This window comes from Aethalodelphis obliquidens, unplaced genomic scaffold (genome assembly GCF_003676395.1).
Source record: "Aethalodelphis obliquidens isolate GAN/ISIS:26980383/991018 unplaced genomic scaffold, ASM367639v1 scaffold3, whole genome shotgun sequence".
NCBI classification, from domain to species: Eukaryota; Metazoa; Chordata; class Mammalia; order Artiodactyla; family Delphinidae; genus Aethalodelphis; species Aethalodelphis obliquidens.
Genome location: NW_020837947.1, coordinates 74,991,296 through 75,011,379, shown reverse-complemented (window position 1 = coordinate 75,011,379; position 20,084 = coordinate 74,991,296). Strand labels below are relative to the sequence as shown.

At 35.7% G+C, this 20,084-nt stretch overlaps 1 long non-coding RNA gene across 1 annotated transcript in view; it reads right to left on the bottom strand.

Annotated features, from left to right (window-relative positions):
• Positions 1 to 13,963: 13,963 nt before the first annotated feature.
• The window catches only part of LOC113612313 (uncharacterized), a 28,005-nt gene continuing 21,884 nt past the window's right edge, over positions 13,964 to 20,084 (bottom strand). Inside the window, exon 4 of the long non-coding RNA XR_003429806.1 lies at positions 13,964 to 15,401. This is a non-coding gene — a long non-coding RNA (uncharacterized LOC113612313). The remainder of the gene's footprint in view (positions 15,402 to 20,084) is intronic.

Here is a 20,084-nt window from a genome sequence, read left to right as displayed (position 1 = left end):
TATGGTCAATTAATTTATGACAAAGGAGCCAAGAATATACAACACGCAAAGGATAGTCTCTTCAATAAATCGTGTTGGAAAAACTGGACAGCCACATGCAAAAGAATGAAACTGTACCACTCTCTTACACCAAACACAAAAATCAACTCAAACTGAATTAAAGACTTGAATATAAGATCTGAAATCATAAAACTTCTAGGAGAAAACACAGGGGTAAGCTCCTTGACATAGGACTTGGCAATGATTTTTAGATTTGACACCAAAAGCAAAGGCAACAAAAGCAAGAAATAAATGAGTGGAGCTACATCAAACTTAAAATCTTCTGCATAGCAAAGGAAACTATCAACAAAATGAAAAAGCAACCTGAGAGAAAATATTTGTAAATTATATATCTGATAAGGGGGTACTATCCAAAATATAAAGAATGGATATACCTCAATAGCAAAAGATCAAACAATTTCATTTAAGAACAGGCAGAAAAACTGAACAATCTTCCAAAGAAGGCATATTAATAGTCAACAGGTTCTTGAAAAGGTGTTAACATCACTAATCATAAGGGAAATACAAATCAAAACTACAATGAGATATCACCTCACTCCTATTAGAATGGCTATCATCCAAAAGACAAGCGATAAGAGCTATGTGCATCCCCATGTTCACTGCAGCATTATATACAATAGCCAAGACACAGAAACAACATAAGTGTCTATTCATGTATGAGTGGATAAAGAAGATGTTATATACATAATGGAATATTAGTAAGTCATGAAATAGAAGGAAATCCTGCCATTTGCAACAACATGGATGGATCTTAAGGACATTATGCTAAGTTAAATAAGTCAGACAGAGAAAGCAAAAACTGTATGATCTCACTTACATGTGGAATCTATCAATAAAAAAAATGAACTCATAGAAACATAAAACAGATTGGTAGTTGCCAGAGAATTGGGGTGGTGTGTGGGAGAAATGGGTGAAGATGATCAAAAGGCACAAACTTCCAGTTATAAGATAATTAAGTTCTGGGGATGTAATGTACAACATGGTGGCCATAGTTAACAATAATGTATTGTATATTCGGAAGTTGCTGAGAGTACATCTTAAAAGCTCTCATCACAAGAAAAAAAAATTGGGGCTTCCCTGGTGGCACAGTGGTTGAGAGTCCGCTTGCCGATGCAGGGGACACGGGTTCGTGCCCCAGTCCGGGAAGATTCCACATGCCACGGAACGGCTGGGCCCGTGAGCCATGGCTGCTGAGCCTGCGCATCCGGAGCCTGTGCTCCGCAATGGGAGAGGCCACAACAGTGAGAGGCCCGCAACAGTGAGAGGTACCGCAAAAAACAAAAACAAAAACAAACAAAAAAAATTGTAACTTCAAGAGGTGATGAATGTTAACCAAACTTATTGTGGTAATCATTATGTTGTATACTTTAAAAATAATACAGTGTTATATATCAATTATATCTCAGTAAGACTGGGAAAGAAAAAAAAGAAAATGTGATATATACATACAATATGGAATATTACTCAGCCTTAAAAAAGAATGAAATCCTGCCATTTGCAACAGTATGGATGAACCTGGAGGACATTCTGCTAAGTGAAATAAGCCAGATGTAGAATGACAAATACTTTATGATCTCATTTATATGTGGAATCTAAAATAGTCAAACTTATAGATGTAGAGAGCAGAATAGTGGTTTCCAGAGGCTGGGGGGTGGGAAAATAGGAAGGTGTCTCAAAGGCACAAAGTTTTAGTTATGCAAGATTAATAAGTTCTGGAGATCTAATGTACAGCAATGTGACTACAGTTAACAATATTGTATTTATACCTAAAAGTTACTAAGAGGATAGACCTGAAGTGTTATCACCAAAAGAAAAAGGTAACTATATGAAGTGAAAGATAGGCTAATTAGCTTGATTATGGTGATCATTTAACAATGCATACATATATCAAAACATCTAGTTGCACACCTTAAATATATACAATTTTTATTTGTTAATAATATCTTAATTAACCTGAGGAGAAAAAAGCAATGCGGTAATTTAATTTACTGTATAGAACAGGAAATTAAAATTTCAACTGTTAAATAGAACTCAACTCTATGAACACTTACTGAATATTTTTATATGCAATCCTGTAAAGTATGAAGATAAATTAGGTCTTGCCATAGAGAAACTTACTGAGAGAAAATGGGGAGAAAGAAAAATTAAGAAAGAGAAGGAGAGGGAGAAATTATACTCTAAGACAGGAAACGGGGAGTTGAAGTCAATAGCAAGTTATGTGAGGAATTAGTTCTGCCTGACAGAATTATGGCTAGAGCACCGGGGGAGGTACAGGTAGAGTGGAGACAGAATCTGGTCCAGACAGGGCTGAGAGCCAGGGAAAGAAAGTCCATCTAGTATACACAATCAGACATTAGTGAGCAAACAGAAGGGCATTAGGAGCCAAGCCAGAAGAAATCAAAGTATCTGAGGAGCAAAGTGGAATTCAGTCAAGAGAGTCTCAAGTAAAAGAGTAAAAGAAAGATACAGCAACAGGAACAGAAAGGCAGGTGTAGGCATGATTTACAGGACTCTGGCCCGTGTCAAGACTGTCCCTCGAGGCCAGAGTTACCACAGTAATTCAGTTACCAACTGCATAGAACTGACAGGAAGAAATTGTGAAGAAAAAGAAGAGCAAAAGTGTACACAGCTGAGAAGGTCTTTGAGTTGGAGGTGCCTTTTACTTGAAAGACACTTCTGTTTTTGAGATCTAGAAGTCCATCTTTCCTTTTACTGGCCTCCTTCCAAGGCCCTAGCCCCAGTATTATTGACAAACCAGACTATTTTCCATTGATCAAACATAGAATATTCTTTCAAGTCTCCAAATTTTTCCTTAGGCTGTTTTCTGTGCCTGAAAACACCTCTTCCTCCTTGAAGGCCAAGTACCCAAATACGACAGTTGAATTGAATCAAAGTCTTTTGATTACACTGGTTTTTCCTTTGGCAAAACTCAAATTAGTGTCCCCACTGAGGTAGGTATAGCAAAGTAAACAGAAGCTAAAGAGAAAACTGTCCACTAAGGATCAAAATCCCAAGAAAGGACTCCTGTGATCTCAATGAAATGGCTCCCTAAGTTGGGTTTCTCTCATAAAGAAGGTGAAATATCCTTAGTAGAAGACTGAGGAAGCAGGAGTATTCCCAATTCCTTGTAGTTCCAAAAGCCTGAGGAATTTTCTGCACCTCAGATCCACATCAAGGACCTGGCATTTAACACCCACTGGGTCATTTCCCCAAACCACCAACTTATCATTGCCCTTTTCAGATGGGGCATCCTAGTGTTACTTACTTCCCAGGCAAACTCTGTGGAAACACCACATTAATCATTTCACATATTTTCAGGGTTGATAGCACTGGCTGAGTTTGAGTTTCAGACCTCAAAAAACTGAGTTTTTAGATTTTTCCACAGTTATATGAGAAATTGCTTTTTTTAAAGCTAGTAAAATGAAAGCATAATTAGTTTGCTGAAACTGTCCAATATCAGTGATTTCCTTCGGAATTTGTGGAAATAGTTTAAGACTGAAGTAACAGGCAATATTGATAGATTCCTCCACTATGAGAAGCCGCCCAGGAAAGAACTATAAATGATACTGTACGATACTCACTGGGAAGCTTGCTGGGGAACTGTGAGTGGAGCCACGTTGCTCATTGAGGCTGCACGGGTAAGTATTGGTACATTGTGGGTATGTCGAATAGAAAAAGACAGGGGTCTGAATATAAAGATTGTGAAACTAGGACCACAAGCAGAATAATAATGCATTTTCTTTTAAAAATATTTTTAAACCCCTCTTCAAGAATATTTTATTGCTAACTCTTTAACAAAATCTGGTAAAATGTTAATATAATACTATTGAATTAAAAATAAATTTTTGTTGTAACACTACGAAATATTTAAAGAAGTATTAACTAGGGAAAGAAAAGATCAAAAAATGTTAATACATACACTTGAAATAATAAACATGTAATGAATAGAAATAAACTCTATTATACTTTTTAATTGGTTAATAATAAAGTTTAAATGGTCAGAAAGCAATGAACATAAAACTACAAAATTCAAATTTAAAATAATAATAGCAATCATACCCTACAATTTCATCTTAAATTATGGCTTGTTATAGTTATTTACTGACACGCTCTAATAACTGCCAATTTGCAGGTCTCAAAGTTCAGTCTGACCACTGTTAGAATGACAAAACACCAGAACACTGACACCAAATGCTGAGTAGGACGTGGAGCAACAAGGACTCTCACTCACTGCTGGTGGGAATGCAAAATGGTGCAGCCACTTTGGAAGGCAGTTTGGTGATCTCTCCCAAAACTAGACATACTCTTAACATATGACCCAGCAATAGCACTCCTTGGTATTTATTCAAAGGAGTTTAAAACTTATGTCCATACAAAAACCTGCACACAGATGTTTAGAGCAGCCTTATTCATAATTGCCAAAACTTGGAAGCAACAAAGATATCCTTCAGTAGATGAATGGAAAAGAAACTGTAGTACCTCCAGACAATGGAATATTATTCAGCGCTAAAAAGAAATGAGCCATCAAGCCATGAAAAGACATGGAGGAAACTTAAATACATATTACTAAGATGAGAAAAGTCAATCTGTAAAGGCTACATACTATAGGACTCCAAGTCTATGACATTCTGGGAAAGGCAAAACTTTGGAGACAGGGGTTGAGGAGGTGGGCGGGATGAATAGGCGGAGCAAAGAGCCTAGTGAGGGCAGTGAAGCTACTTTGTATGATACTATAACGACATGTTATTATACATTATACTTTTGTCAAAACCCGTAGAACAACAACAACAAAAAGCCCATACAACACAAAGAGTGAATCCTAATGTAAACCATGGGCTTTGGGTTACCGTGACAAGCCAATATAGGTTTATAAATTGTAACAAATACACCACTGTTGTGCAGGATGTTGATAGTGGGGGAGGTTCTGTGTAAGAGACCAGGGGGTAATGGGAATTCTCTGTGCTTTCTGCTCAATTTTGCTGTGAACCTAAAACTGCTCTAAGAAAAATAAAGTCTATTTTAAAAATTCCAGCTATATATCAGGTTTGTAATATGCCATAAATTCATATGTTTAATTGCACATTTTATTGGGTTTAATGTACATGATGTGGTAAAACAAAGCTATGCACCAGTCCACCGAATCCCAAATCCTCAGTGTTTATTATTTTAGAAGAAATGCCATACTCCTTAGTATTCTAGAAAGTTAATACGGAGAATTGAAAGGCAGTTTGCTTAATCAAAAAGTAAGAGTTGAACAAGATCACATTTGTCACCTATGAAGTGTTTCTCCCATGGTAATTTATTCATTGGATTGTGGATCTCAGTTCTCCACGGATGACAACAAATCCACATAAAGATTCTACATAGATAGATACAATGTTTCCATTCCCAACTTGGCTTATCGACAAATGTGCAGTGTTGTCCATGTTCAGATGATGCCCTGGTGCTTACAGATTGATGTTAGGGATACTGAAGTTGTTTCAGAAAAGATAAGTGCAAATTTAATATTAGAAAATTTCCCTCCAACTTTTCTTCACTATTTATCAGTACACAATCATTATGGATCATCTTCACATGTGGGCTTCTCAGATGCAGAGCGGCACAAAGCAATTTGTTCATCCTTTTGGAAAGCAGCAAAGGACATCAAGCCTATTGTCAATCTATACCTAACTACACCCTGGAAAACCTAGCTCATCTCATATTAATTTTCTAAGATTTAAAATAATGGTATACTCTAAAAAATAATCCAATCCAGTAACGCTTGGGAAAAAAACAAAAAGGAAATGGTTAATCTCTGGAAATATACCCTTTTAGTGGGGTTTACAGTGGGCAATAAAATACTCATATTTTTAAGATGCTAAAATATTCTAAGAAATCCTGATTTACTCTAGTAAATCACAGCTCCACAAAATTCAGCAAAATTTTAATTTTTAGAGAGTTAGGCAGAGAAAAGTGAACGAAAATATAACACAGTATACGATTCCTTTAATAACGTTCCATTAAAAAGGAGGATGAACAGCCAAGGAAAATAATAATTGTGAGAAAATTGGCAATCCAACATAGCTATTATATAATTGTGTTTATTATACTTCACTGGCTGATTCGTGTCTCTCTGAGTGGGAACATTTATAATCTCCTACTGCCATCTTATGTAATGTCTTGTCACTGCACAAAAGGAGGAATATACATTAAGGAAAAATAAAAGCACTTTCTGGAAGTTGTATATCAACCACATTTTCCACATAAAAATTAAATATCTATTTTTCCATTTCCCATTTATTTACAGCAGGATTTTTTTAAGTTTGGTCATTTAGCAAATTATTTATAATTCCTTTCCTATTAATTTCTTAAACTTTCTATTCTGGTCATATTTATTATCTCATATATAGTTTATTGTAAACTGAAATGCTATGTAGCATTATATATTATTCAAATGCATGAGTAATGCAAAAGATGGAAATTAAATTGTATAAATAAAGCAGAAACAAAGCACAGTTCTACCCTTTAAAGCAACAGAAGTCAACAGACTTTAACAAGTTTATCCTGAAACCAGCCAAGTAATAAGCTGCCAATTTTATATAGAAGAATTTTAATTTAATGTGTAATTACAAACATCTGCCAGCATTTTAATATAAAAATAACAATGCAAGTAGGCAAATTTGTATTTTTTTCTATAAATCCTGACAATTCTTTTTTATTACATCACTAGTCAATTACTATTCAGAAGACCATATAACGCAGTGCAATTTAGAAAGTTGTCAGTAGGAGAGTCTCCCCACTATTATTTGACTATCTAATGCCAATATCCCAACTCTTAGAGAAATATAACAAGTAGAAATGTGTTTATCCACAAGTAACAATAAAAATGCCAATTAACCGTGGCTTAAACAATTAAAAGTTTGTCTACACAAGCAGGATATATTGCCTTTGATTCTATTTCTCAACAATGTCATCACTTCCTAAAGTTCTTTCTAGATTTCCATTTCACCATCCTTGGTACACTGACCTTCGTCCTCATGCTTGTCACATCATGATCACAAAATTGTTGCTATAGTTCCAAACAATAAAATAGCGCCAAGATTGGAACAAAGTAAAAAAAGAAAGTGCTAGATACATCTATTCTCCATATTCTCATTATTAGTCTCATGGCCATTTCTAGCTGCAAGGGAAGCTGGGGAAGAGTTTTTAGTTCAGCACAGTCACTGTGAACAAAATTAGCAAGATACAAGGGAGAAATCTGTAGTGGGAAGAAACAAACAATATCTACCATAAGGAATGAGATTAACATTGATCTATAATTAAGACTTTAAGTTCAGATGGTAGGTTAAGCTGAGAGTGGAAGCTTCCCTCTCCAAACACATAATAATACTAGGTAAAATGTTAGAGAAGAAAATAAATACTTGAAGCAAGTAAGGGAAATCTTCAAGTGCCATAGACAGAGAACCAATAATAATGCTTATGAGCACTTCACAGAAGTAACTGGAATGAATATACCCAGAAGGCAGAAGTGGAGATGCCAGACCCAATGCACAGGCAAGAAGAGGCCTGGCCAGGAGAACATCTCCCAGCAATGTAAAGACCCACACAGATATGGGCAGTGTATCCCAGGCCCAGGTCAAACCAGAATCTTTTGTAAGAAATCAGAGCACCTGGCCTGTGTTGCATGCAGATGTAGAGCCTGAGTTCTCACACAACCCACCCAGAGTAAAAATCCCAAGTAGATAACTAATGGGAATGGTCTAGAACGGGTAAACCTTGTAGTACACTGTAACTGGCATCCGTAAAACCTCTTCAAAGGAACACTTCCAAAACCCAGAGCACACAGAAGATAATTGCTGCAAAAGATGAAGTTGCTGGCAAATAAGGAAAAACACACAAGGAAATGCCATGAGTGGCACAACAAATGGGAGAAATCATGCCCAGGGAGCCACTGTTAATAGAGCAGGCTGGTCTTTGTCAGACTCTTTCAACTTTAATAAATAAGCACCAAAAACATAATCCACACTAGCTCCTGGGGAGTTAAGAAAGGGGAACAAGAAAAAATATTAAAGAAACAGAACACTTGACTTGCCCTTTTCCTCCCGTGGCCCTAAAATGAGCTTACATGTCCTTCAGAGAAAAAAAATGAAAGGGCTAAAGGACACAGAGTCATTTACAAGAACAAATCAATATAAAACCAACTGAATTTTAGAGAGCTAAGGTGTAAAGAGCAGAGGTCGTACAATGGAAAATTGCAGACACACTCCCTATCCCTGCAGTTCTCCAAAACATCCTCACAAAGATGAGTGTAGTAGACCCCATAAGGGCATCAGCTAAGGAAAGCATCCTCAACAAGGTGAATTTTCAACTGAATTCTGAAAGATATGTAGGGCTGGGGAAGGGACACAAATTATCAGAATACTGCTGACTCATCTTTCTCTATCCACAGGCTTGTGTCCAGTCCGAATTTCATTGTATCACAAATTTAAATGTGTTTTAGAGAAACTGGAAAGATCCAAAAGATGTACAGATTTGCCCAGTAGATGGGGAATATCCATATTAGGAGCAAAGATTGAATGGATTTGCTTCATTTCACATAGGACATACACGAGTGTCATGTTTAAATTCTTCTTTCAAACTATTTAAGGTTTTAAGAGGAAATTAAGTTATTGTTCTCAGTGAGGAAAAAAGATCAAAATTGGAACAGGAATGATACTCAAAAAGTAGAATCTATGACTTTGAAGATAATAACGCCTGAAATCAGGTCAGGAACTAACTTCCATTTCTAGACGTCTATTAAGAGTAACCCCTGATGGGATGATGGGTGATTTTCATTTTCTTCTCTGTATTTTGCTGGATTGTCTAAGTCAGTACTACCTTTTAAAATAAAATAATATCAAAAAGTAAAAACTGAAATGCTAACTAATATAGTTTGGATCGTCGGTTGCTGGAAAAATGAGGGTGGAGAAAACGTGCAAGTCCCTCTAGGTCTTTTATTCTATAAGGAAAAAGTCCTTCCACAAATTAGGTTCTGTGTCAATAATTTTTGTTAGAGTATTAATTATCTTAATACAAAATCTAGAAATGTTAATATATTCAATCAGTTCTTCAACATCTAAGTGATAATTTTTAAGATCTTAACTGTTCAATCACTTGACGGTTACTTAACTTCTTTAGCAAGAGGTATGGATGGTAGAGAAGGTAGGAGCCGCAGTTTCGCCCTTCAGAATAAAAATTTTCAAAAGAAAAAGTCCAAAAAAGAAAAGACCACATTGTACTAATCATTTCAGGGGAAAAAAAAGAAAAGGAAAATAATAACAATTGTCCCACAGACTCACCTTCCAAGTTTTTAAATAATTTTTTTTATAGAGAGAAGTAAGACATTGAACATATAGGAATAGATTCTGAACAATGACCGTGTTCTTCATTATATAGTAAACTATAAAAATTCATCAACAAAGTTACAAAGGAACATAAATAAAATAACTCTTCCACAAATAGCAATAGACCACATAAAAACTAAAAAAGTTTAGTCATAGTGATATATAACATTTCTTGCTAAGACAATGACACATACAGGAATACATATACATAACAGATCAGTTTTCAGCCTGGTTTCCTAGGATAAAAGTGACTATACAAATTACTGTTAAATCAATTTTAATGACCTAGTCAATTTAAACCAAATTAGGCCTAAAGCCACATAAGGCTCCCTTAGTTTCCTAGAGCTAACAGGGTTACTTACTAAATAAACCAAGTCATTCCTCTAATTCTATGTTTTGCAAGGTTGGCCTGAACTTCCTAACCTCAATTCAGAGTACTGAAATCAGAGGACTAGGCTGAGGAAATTCTACTTTGATGTCATCCTATTCATGGTGCTAAGGGACACAGATATTGGAATTCAGAGATGGAAAGTTAATAAATATTGTGCAACAAAGAAGAAAATACATACAAGAAACTGGTGCCTCTCTACCTGGCTACAAATTTGAATCTCCTCATGAGCCTTTTTTTTAAAGTACCAGATCGATTAAAGCAGAATCTTTAAAACTTGAGCCCATGCTTTAAAAAAAAAAAATCACCAGATGATTCTAATACAGAGAAAGTATTAAAAAGCATAGCGATAGATGATATCAAGAAAACAATATATTCAGATTGAATGCATCCGAAACAGAGAATTGTGTTCCAAACCAAGAGTCAACTCCAAAGGGAATAATATAAATGACATTTTTTGAACCTCCAGAATACAAAGATGACAATTTATAGTAGCCAGGGCACCAAGAAATTATCTGAGGGGCTGATTGCTGAAATACTGAAAGCAAATAAAGCAAAAATTCGCTCTGGTGCCCTTACTCTTCAAGGGCTGTGAGTACAAATAGCTAATAAAATCAAGCAGTGGAGCTATTAAGCTCCGGGTACTTCTGTGCTAGGAAGAATCAGCAGTTAAAAAAAAAAAAGTATTTCCAGAATTAATACATCTGTTGTTCTTTGGGTGTTGTTACCAACCTCAAAGTAAAAAGCCTTGGAATCAACTATATAAGCAATTTTTAAGGCATTCATCCAAATTCGGGTCATATGGAAACCCTAAATCTGTTTGCCAATAAGATTTATTTTTTAGCCTGAAAAATTAGGAAGAGAACTTTAGTGACTGAACTTTCACAAAAAGTTTTCTCAACTTTCTGATGACCCTAAGAATCACCAAACTTAGAGTGGATCAACAGTGCAAAATTAAAATTTAACCATTATGGGTGGAGATATAAAATATATATTTCAGGTAAACAACAAGGTATAAAGAATAACAAACACTTGTATACTCATTATGTAGCTTCAGTAAAATACAAGGAAGTCTTCAGCATTCTTCCTCTCCCATTACCTTTCCCACTCTTACCAACCCTTTCTAAATGAATGGAACTGTCCTAAAGTTGGTGCTTATCATTTCCAAGAATGTTTTTATAATTTAACCATGTATGTATAAATCTCTAAACAATATATAGCATGATTTCTTTTATGTTAAAGTTTTATAAAAATAGTATCATAATATACGTATTTTCTCACATAAAGATAGCTTTTTTATTCAATATTGTATTATTATAAGGTTTATCCATGTTCATACACATAGTAATTCATTTTAACTGCTGTATAGTAGTTAAATAGTACCACAGTTTGTCCACTGTAACACTACTAATATATTGAAATACATATTCTCACACATGACTCTGGAATAGCAGAAATTTCTCCAGACAGTGCTTCTCAAATTTCTATGTGCATATAAATCACTTGAGCATCTTGTTAAAATGCAGGTTCTGATTCAGCAGGTCTGAGATTGGGTCTGATAGTCTACATTGCTAACAAGTTCTCAGGATATGCTCTAGGCTACCCTGTTCAGTATGGTAGTCACTAGCCATATGTGGCTATTTAAACTTACTTAAATTCATATAAATAAAAGATGTGGTTCCTCACCCACTCTAACCATATTTCAAGTGCTCAGTAGTTATTGGACAGCACAGAGAACACTCTCATCATCTCATAAATTTGGACTACTGAACAGCACTGCTCTGGAGTCTTTTTACTCAAAGTGTTGTCCAAGGACCAGCAGGCAACTCTTTAGAAATGGAGAATCTTAGGCTCCACCTGATGAATCCTAACCTGAACTTTAGCAACATCCCCAGGTGATTTGTTTCTCTCCTAAAGTTTCAGAAGCGCTGCTTTAGGGTGTTTTATACCTAGAAGTGGAATTGCAGGCTTGAAGGGCATGCACGTCTACAACTTTGCTACCTATTGCCAAGTTTCTCTCCAACACAGTTTAACCAGTCTATAATCCTCAAAGTAATCTGCAAGAGACTTAATTGCTCCACCCCACATCCTTACCAACACTGGATATTGTCAGACACCATGACTTTTGTCAATATAATAGTATGAATGTATTTCTCTATTGTTTTAGTTGGCCACTCCTTGATTAATAGTGAGATGGAGCATGTTTTCATATGTTTATTAGCCATTCAGATTTTCTCTTCCATCATAGCCTATTCATATTCTTTGCTCACTTTTTAATTAAGGTTGATTATCTTGTTCTTATTAATTTGTAAGAATTCTTTACTTGGGCTAAATACTACTCACTTGTTTATTGTATACATTGCATATATCTTCTTCCAGTCTGTGGCTTCTCTTTTCACTTTGTTTATGGTGTCTTATGATGTACCTAAGTTTTTAATTTTAATTTTTATCAGTGTCATCAATCTTCTCTATTCAGGTTACAGTGGCAGGGCAATCTTCAAGTACCACAGGACAACTAGGTTGAAGCATGATTTTTCAATGTAAATTCTTTCCCCTCTCCATCTTAACTCAACTAGGAGTAAGGATTCTAACAATCCTGTCTTCCACCAATGAAATCTTGTCTCTACAAGCAGGCTTCGGGCTTCTCTGAGCAACTAGGTCGCCTGACAACTGAATAAAGTGAGGGAACCACCTGACCCCTCTTCCATTCACAGCCATAAGTATTGGCCATACTTTGACACAGAGATTCTAGATCTACTAGAGCATTTTCTATAAGGAGAATGAGAGGGACTTCATTTATAGCTAACTTGAGCCACAGAGGCTTGTTTTATTTGGTCTTTTTTCCCCTTGATATATCAAAATGGGAAAATATGCTAAGGCAAAAGGAGTTTGTTGTCCTTTATCCATTAAATAATGTAATCCATAAGGAAAAATCAACAAGTATAAATAGTAAACGAGCAGAAGTTACACAATTCAGACTATAATTTTTTTCAATTCTGAAATATTTATATGGAAAATTACTATTATAAAGGGAGAAATCTGTCCACTATAAAGGGATTCCTCCTATTATTTATAATGACCTACTGATCATATTTAGAAAGGAAAAATACCAGATGCTTGGATCAATACTGGGACATCTTTCTATATTTCTAAATATCATTTGCTTATTCCATAAATCAGCTCCAATAGCAACAACAGTATTCATTTATTTCATCTTGCCATTCATTTACTAAAAGTATTTATTAACTATTTTATGTTGTCATAAGCTAGATTTATAGAGCTATGATGATGAATCAGAATGGAAGTATCTATATGTCCTCCAGAGTCTTTTCTTAATATTTATCAAGCACTCACTGGGTGGTAGTCATAGTGCCAACCTTTTTACATTCATTATTTTATTTTACCTTCTCAAAAACTCAGCAATAATTCATCAAATGTTTATTGAGCACCCACTTTGTGCCAGGGACTGTTCAAAGCACGGAGGAGTCAGTAGAGGAAAAGATTCCTGCTCTCGTGGAATTTTATAAACAGAAGATACACCTCATATACTTTTTCAAAAAGATGATTTCATGTAGTAGAAGTGCTCTAAAGAAAATATTACAGAGTAATGGGGTAAAGAGTGCAATCTAAGACTTGGAGAGACTAACTTACCCAATCACACAGCTGGAGAGTGGCACTGTTTGGACTTGCATCCCATGCCAACTACTTCATCATCTATTTACATTTTAGTGTTTACTTGCCTCTACACCTCATTTAGCACTGGACAGGATACGGCAAAGAGAAGGAGGTGCAAAGAGTCCTCCCTGATGTGGCTCAGACACCAGACCAGCAGATCAGCAGACCTAGATTCTATTAGCATCTCTGCCTCTACCTCCCATGTCTCCTCCCTACTATTCAAACAGATAGACTTGCCTAGCTCCGAGCCTCAAACCAGTTCTTCAAAATTCTGAGTGCTGGTAAGGAGGCAAGGTAAAAAGATGGCAAGATCATGAACAGAAGTTATGAAGAACAATGTGACACCACAAAGCTATGCATAACTGCTAACAGGAAAAATTAATTGAGAAGAATCTTTAGAGTATAAATGTGAAGACTCCCTTAACTCAAATTTTCATTGGGATACTGAAAAAAGAACCATGAATATTTTAAATGGATATTTATTCTACAGACATTTAATATTTTTAGGTGATTTTCTTTTCCAAAAAACCTGCCATTAACTGGGTAGTTCATAGTATACATCATGGCTTCACATAACAGAAAAAACACAGTAATTCATTTATACAAAAATATGTAAAATAAATACTATAAATCAGAGAATACAAAAAGTAAAGCTTACAAGTATCAAAATGAAAGTCTTTTTTGGAACAATGAGCACCCTTTGCACCCAAATTCTTGTCTTGAAATTCCATTCTTCACTATAAAGAACCAGAACTCAGTGAAGGAAAGATTGACCAAAAGTATGGAGTAGGAAATGTGTAAGATGAGTCTATACGTTTTGTCATAACAGATAGCAAGGAAATGATCAACGACTCTGAAAAGGGGGACTATTTACCAAAAAAGCTTGAAAACCCAAAGAGAGGCACCTACCAGTCAAATATAGAATAATTTAAGCCTCAATAAGATACTTACTGTAGTGGACTAAAAGACATCAAATATGTTAAAATCAGGACTTCATCATGATTTTAAAAACTACTTGGCCTCTATTAGCGAAATATGTGTCGATGAAACTATAACATATCTAGCTTTTGCCTCAGAATAATATGACAGAGGAAGTTGGTGAGGGTAGAAACAAAATAACATTGGCATGAGCTGGTAACTGTTGAAACTGGGTGATGGTACATGGATATACTCTATGATATTCTATCTACTTTTGTACATCTTAAATTTTCCAAAATAAAAAGTTAAAACAAAAGAATTCAGTCTTTTACCTGAAAAGTACTTTCTAAAATTTCTGAAGAAAAATCTACAGTAAAGAATGTTTGAAAGCAGAAAAAATAATAGCATGAATGATAAGAATCCTGGTTACGATGCTATTAGACATAAACCAGAGTTAAATATTTAAATAATCAGAGAGGCAATGGATTATTCAAAATAGCAGATGCAGATTAAGCTATGCAGAGACACTGAGCAGAATTCAAAATAATCAAAACTATGTTTTAAAATACTCTTTCTGAAAATTCAGAATTTGTGAATCACTTTGTTACCTAATGGTTTAATGGCAGACTCATCCAAAACTAACATTCTAGTACAGTGAGTGCTAAACAAAATTACAAAGAAGATTAATTCTGGCTTCAGCTCTAGCCACCACTTCCACTGCTGTCTTCTATTTACCCTTTAAAGATATCCAGGATCTTCTTCCTCTTTCCCTTATAAAAACCTTCTTTGAGAGAAGGATATGATAAGCACATTCACACCAAACTGTAAATGACTCAGATGATTTACCACTGGACTCCTGAGTGCCTAACTCAGTCTTACACTTAGGTAGCTAAGCAAGCATATCTCCAACATGCAGACATGAACAGGTGGTCAATTACCAATAAAGCAAAAGAACCACAACAGTGATTATCAGTAAATACATAAGACAGAAGATTCACCTGAAAAAAAAAAAATCAGGGAAAAAATAGAAAAAAATTTATTTTACTATAAATTCACCTTTCTTATACAATGTATATTTTAACAATTAAATGTTATAAAAACAATATAACATTGCGATAGAAGAAGCAGTTTTAATAAGAATACATTACAACTCACTTTTTGTATAGTAGATAACTTAATCTAAGAAAAGGACTTGATGCAATAACTTTGATTTTGGAGAGTGATACTTCTTCAAGCCCCCAAGTGAAATCTAAATTAAAATACTTAATATTTTCCTAAGCTAAGCTTTCAGTAAATCAGTCAGTGAAAGGCAAATACAATTTACTGACAAATGTCCTATATTCTCTCTCACTATTTTCTTGATATATTATTGACAAAAGGGAATCAAATGTGATAACAACCTAGTTGTACTGCCATATGGGATGACATTTAGTTGATACCAAAGCTATACCTATATAACTCAAGTATAAAAATAAAAGTTTAGGGCTTCCCTGGTGGCGCAGTGGTTGAGAATTCGCCTGCCAATGCAGGGGACGCGGGTTCGTGCCCACGTCCGGGAGAATCCCACATGCCGCGGAGCGGCTGGGCCCGTGAGCCGTGGCCGCTGAGCCTGTGCGTCCGGAGCCTGTGCTCCGCAACGGGAGAGGCCACAGCAGTGAGAGGCCCACGTACCGCAAAAAATATATATATAAAAATAAAAGTTTAAAAGTAAACCTTTCATTTTCAAAAATTCACAAGTGCTCATCATCGGTGCTTTATTTAAAAGGTAAAAAATATGCCTTACAACTCCTCAGTATGCCTCTCAAGAACTCTCCATCTGGCTTCCCTTGCATTTTGCTTTTAAGCCATATGACTGAATGCATGTTTAATGCACAGAACATTGCCTAGCATATGGTAAGGGCTATTGATAGCAGCTATTTTATTATTAATACATAGGTCTAATTATTAATACCATTAACATTAGCTATTATAATAATATTAGATATTAATATCATTATAATTATTCCTACCATTTATATTAATGTTGACTATTCTAATTATTTATATTGATATTTTCATCATTATTATTACCATCCATGCTACCATGTCCACTTTTACTGAAAACCCAAAGGTACTTAAGCTTCAGGGACTGTAAAGCCAAAAGTATAGTAACTAGTCTTTTCAACAAATGGTATTAGAACAACTGAACATCTGCATACAAAAAAATTAATCTAGACACAGTCCTCACACCCTTCACAAAAACAGACATATATGCAAAATGCAAAGCTATGAAACTCTTAAAAGATGACACAAGAGAAAACCTAGATGACTTTGGGTATGCAGATGACTTTTCAGATACAACACCAAAGGCACGATCCATGAAAAACACAATTGATAAGCTGGACTTCATTACAGTTAAGAACTTCTGCTCTGCTAAAGACGATGCTAAGGCAGCAAGACATGAGTCACAGGCCTAGAGAATATATTTGCAAAAGATGCATCTGATAAGGACTCTTATCCAAAATATACAAAGAACTCTTAAAACTCAACAATAAGAAAATAAACAGCTCAATTTAAAAAATGGCCCCAAGACCTTAACAGAGAACTCACCAGAAAAGTTACACAGAAGACAAATAAGCATATGAAAAGATGCTCAAGTCGTAAGTCATCAGGGAAATGCAAATTAAAATGACAATTAAATGTCACTACACACCTACTAGAATGGGCAAAATCCCAAAGTCTGACAACACCAAATGCTGACAAGAATGTGGAGCAAAGGGAATTCTCATTCCTTACTGACAGAAATGCAAAATTATACACAGCCACTTTGGAAGCCAGTTAGATGGTTTCTTACAAAACTATGCATACTCTTACCATACAATCCAGTAACACACTTCTTGGTATTTACCCAAGGAGCTGAATACTTAAATATACACTAAAAACTGCATGCAGATGTTTATAGTAACTTTTTTGTAATTGTCAAAATTTGAAAGCAACCAAGATATCCTTCAGTAGGTGAATGGAAAAATAAACTGGTATATCCAGACAATGGAATATTATTCAGCACTAATTTAAAATGAGCTATTGAGCCAAAAAAAAAAAAAATGAAAGAAATCTAAATGGGTATTACTATGTGAAAGAAGCCAATCTGAATAGGCTACATACTGTATGATCTCAACTATACGACATTCTGGAAAAGGCAAAAGTATGGTGTCTCCATAATTTTTACTGCTGTTAAAAGATCAGTGGTTGGGGGGAGGGAGGGATGAATAGGCAGAACAAAGAGGATTTTACCAGTTGCTTTATTTTTTTATTTTTTATTTTTTGCGGTATGCGGGCCTCTCACTGTTGTGGCCTCTCCCGTTGCGGAGCACACGCTCTGGACGCACAGGCTCAGCGGCCATGGCTCACGGGCCCAGCCGCTCCACGGTATGTGGGATCTTCCTGGACCGGGGCAAGAACCCATGTCCCCTGCATCAGCAGGCGGACTCTCAACCACTGCGCCACCAGGGAAGCCCAGTTGCTTTATATTTTAAATGAAATATAGGTATACATATGTGTATATATCTCAGAAAATATTAGTAACCACTGGTACTGGAGTTCCACTTAAGAAACTGTCATCATTTAGACAAATGCCTTGATAAACTTCCATGAGTGTGGAAGGTGAGGTCTTTAGAGTGAGGTATAGAAGGAGACTGCAATACAAGGAGAGAATATTATCTCAAACTACTTTGATAAATTTTTCACTTTTTTATCCTGATGAAAATATCTGTATAGCTACCAAGAAAGCCAAGGTAAAAATCGTGTACATTCAAATGTTATAACAGATGGTCTGAGTCTCGCAGCATCAGTGTCCCATCTATAGTGGGCCCTCAATAAATGTGGAATTCATGAATAAATTGATTACTGAAAGAACACAAAATGCAATTTTCCTGTTTTTTGGTTTTTTCTACTCTGGAAATAAAACTTATATATGTATTGCTTTACACTTTCTGTGTCATACTTTTCTGAAGACACGGATGATCATGCACTTTTACCAAGCATTTGATGGAGTGGGAAACCTGTCAATCTGAATTGGAGAGAATATTTGGAGTATTGGGAATTTTATGGTTTGAAACCTTATGAAGTGTTATTGGGCTTTTGCTTCAGGAAAGAAAGTATGCACTTGTCAACTTAGCTCAGATCAAGCATTTCAAGAGTAATGTTCATAGAATGCTTGGTGAGAAGAAAAAAGGAAACACCAGAACAGAATAGTTCTTACAAAAACTACCTCCCTACAATAAGAAATAAACACAATAAATTAGGCTCTAAAGTAAGTTAGAGGCATGCATAAGATGCATGAAAAGCAACTCTAGTCCTCAACACTGTCTCTTTGCTTTTTAAATAAGTCTGATGATTGAAAGCATTGGCACTTTTGATTTTTAAATATTGTGTTCAGAGAGAAGATCATACTACAGAAATATCAAAATATGAAGGCACAGAATAAAAGGTAGATGAGGAATCTGCAATGTAAGTAGGATAGGTGACTTGGCCAGTTTCATAGAGCTCCTCAGGAGTACAGCTAGAAGAAAGAATGCAACAGAACCAAGAATCCCACTGTTTCTTTCCTAAATTCCAAAGAATCCTAATATAACACAAGCAGGTCAGCTTTTAGACATAACCTCAGGAATTACGTGATTTCAGAGATAAGAATTTTACTTTGTTCAAAAAACAAGTCTCCTGCACAATATTGCCTAAAATTTCAATAGGAAACAGAGCCTTTAATTAACAGAAGATTAAAAGGCCAGAGTGAACACATTAGTGTGAGTGTTCTCACATGCAAATGAAAAATGAAACCTCTTGATAGAGATAAATGACTAGAAATCAGGAAGAACCTGCGTACTTAAAGGGTAAGAGTGTATTTTCTGAAGGAGGAAAGGTTGTTAAAAAGTGACAATGCAGAGACTTCTCAATTCCGCCCTGATCTAAAATCTATATCAAATACTGATTAGAAGCTAAAACCTGAGAGTGAGAATTTCCCTCAAATAATACCTAGATATATGACCAAAGCAAGTCACTCAAACTTTCTGAGCCTCAGTCCTCTCATCTTTAAAATGAGTACATTAATATCTATCTTAAACGACTGTGTGAGAATGAAGAGTTAATATATTGAAAGAATCTGGCACAATGGCTGGCATATAATAAACAGTTAATACATGTTTGTTCTTAATATCAGTTCACATACCTCTTGAGCACATTGACTTGTTAGGAGTAAATATGTTTAAGTCTCATTCATCAGTGTTCAGCAAAGAATGTAAGTTTCATCAGTGTTATTTTAGGCCTTTCAAATTAGGTCATAACCTATTTTGATTTCTATAAAAATATAGCCCCCAAAAGTAAAACTGCATTATACTTCTTGAGAATCTGTTTCAGGTAACTGTGTGATATAATAGATATGTTAATTAACTGGATTATGGTCATCACTTCACTATACTACCTTGTATACCTTTAAAAAACTTGTACATGGGCTTCCCTGGTGGCGCAGTGGTTGAGAGTCCGCCTGCCGATGCAAGGGACGCGGGTTCGTGCCCCGGTCCGGGAAGATCCCACATGCCGGGGAGCGGCTGGGCCCGTGAGCCATGGCCGCTGAGCCTGCGCGTCCGGAGCCTGTGCTCCACAACAGAGAGGCCACAACGGTGAGAGGCCCGCGTACCGCAAAAAAA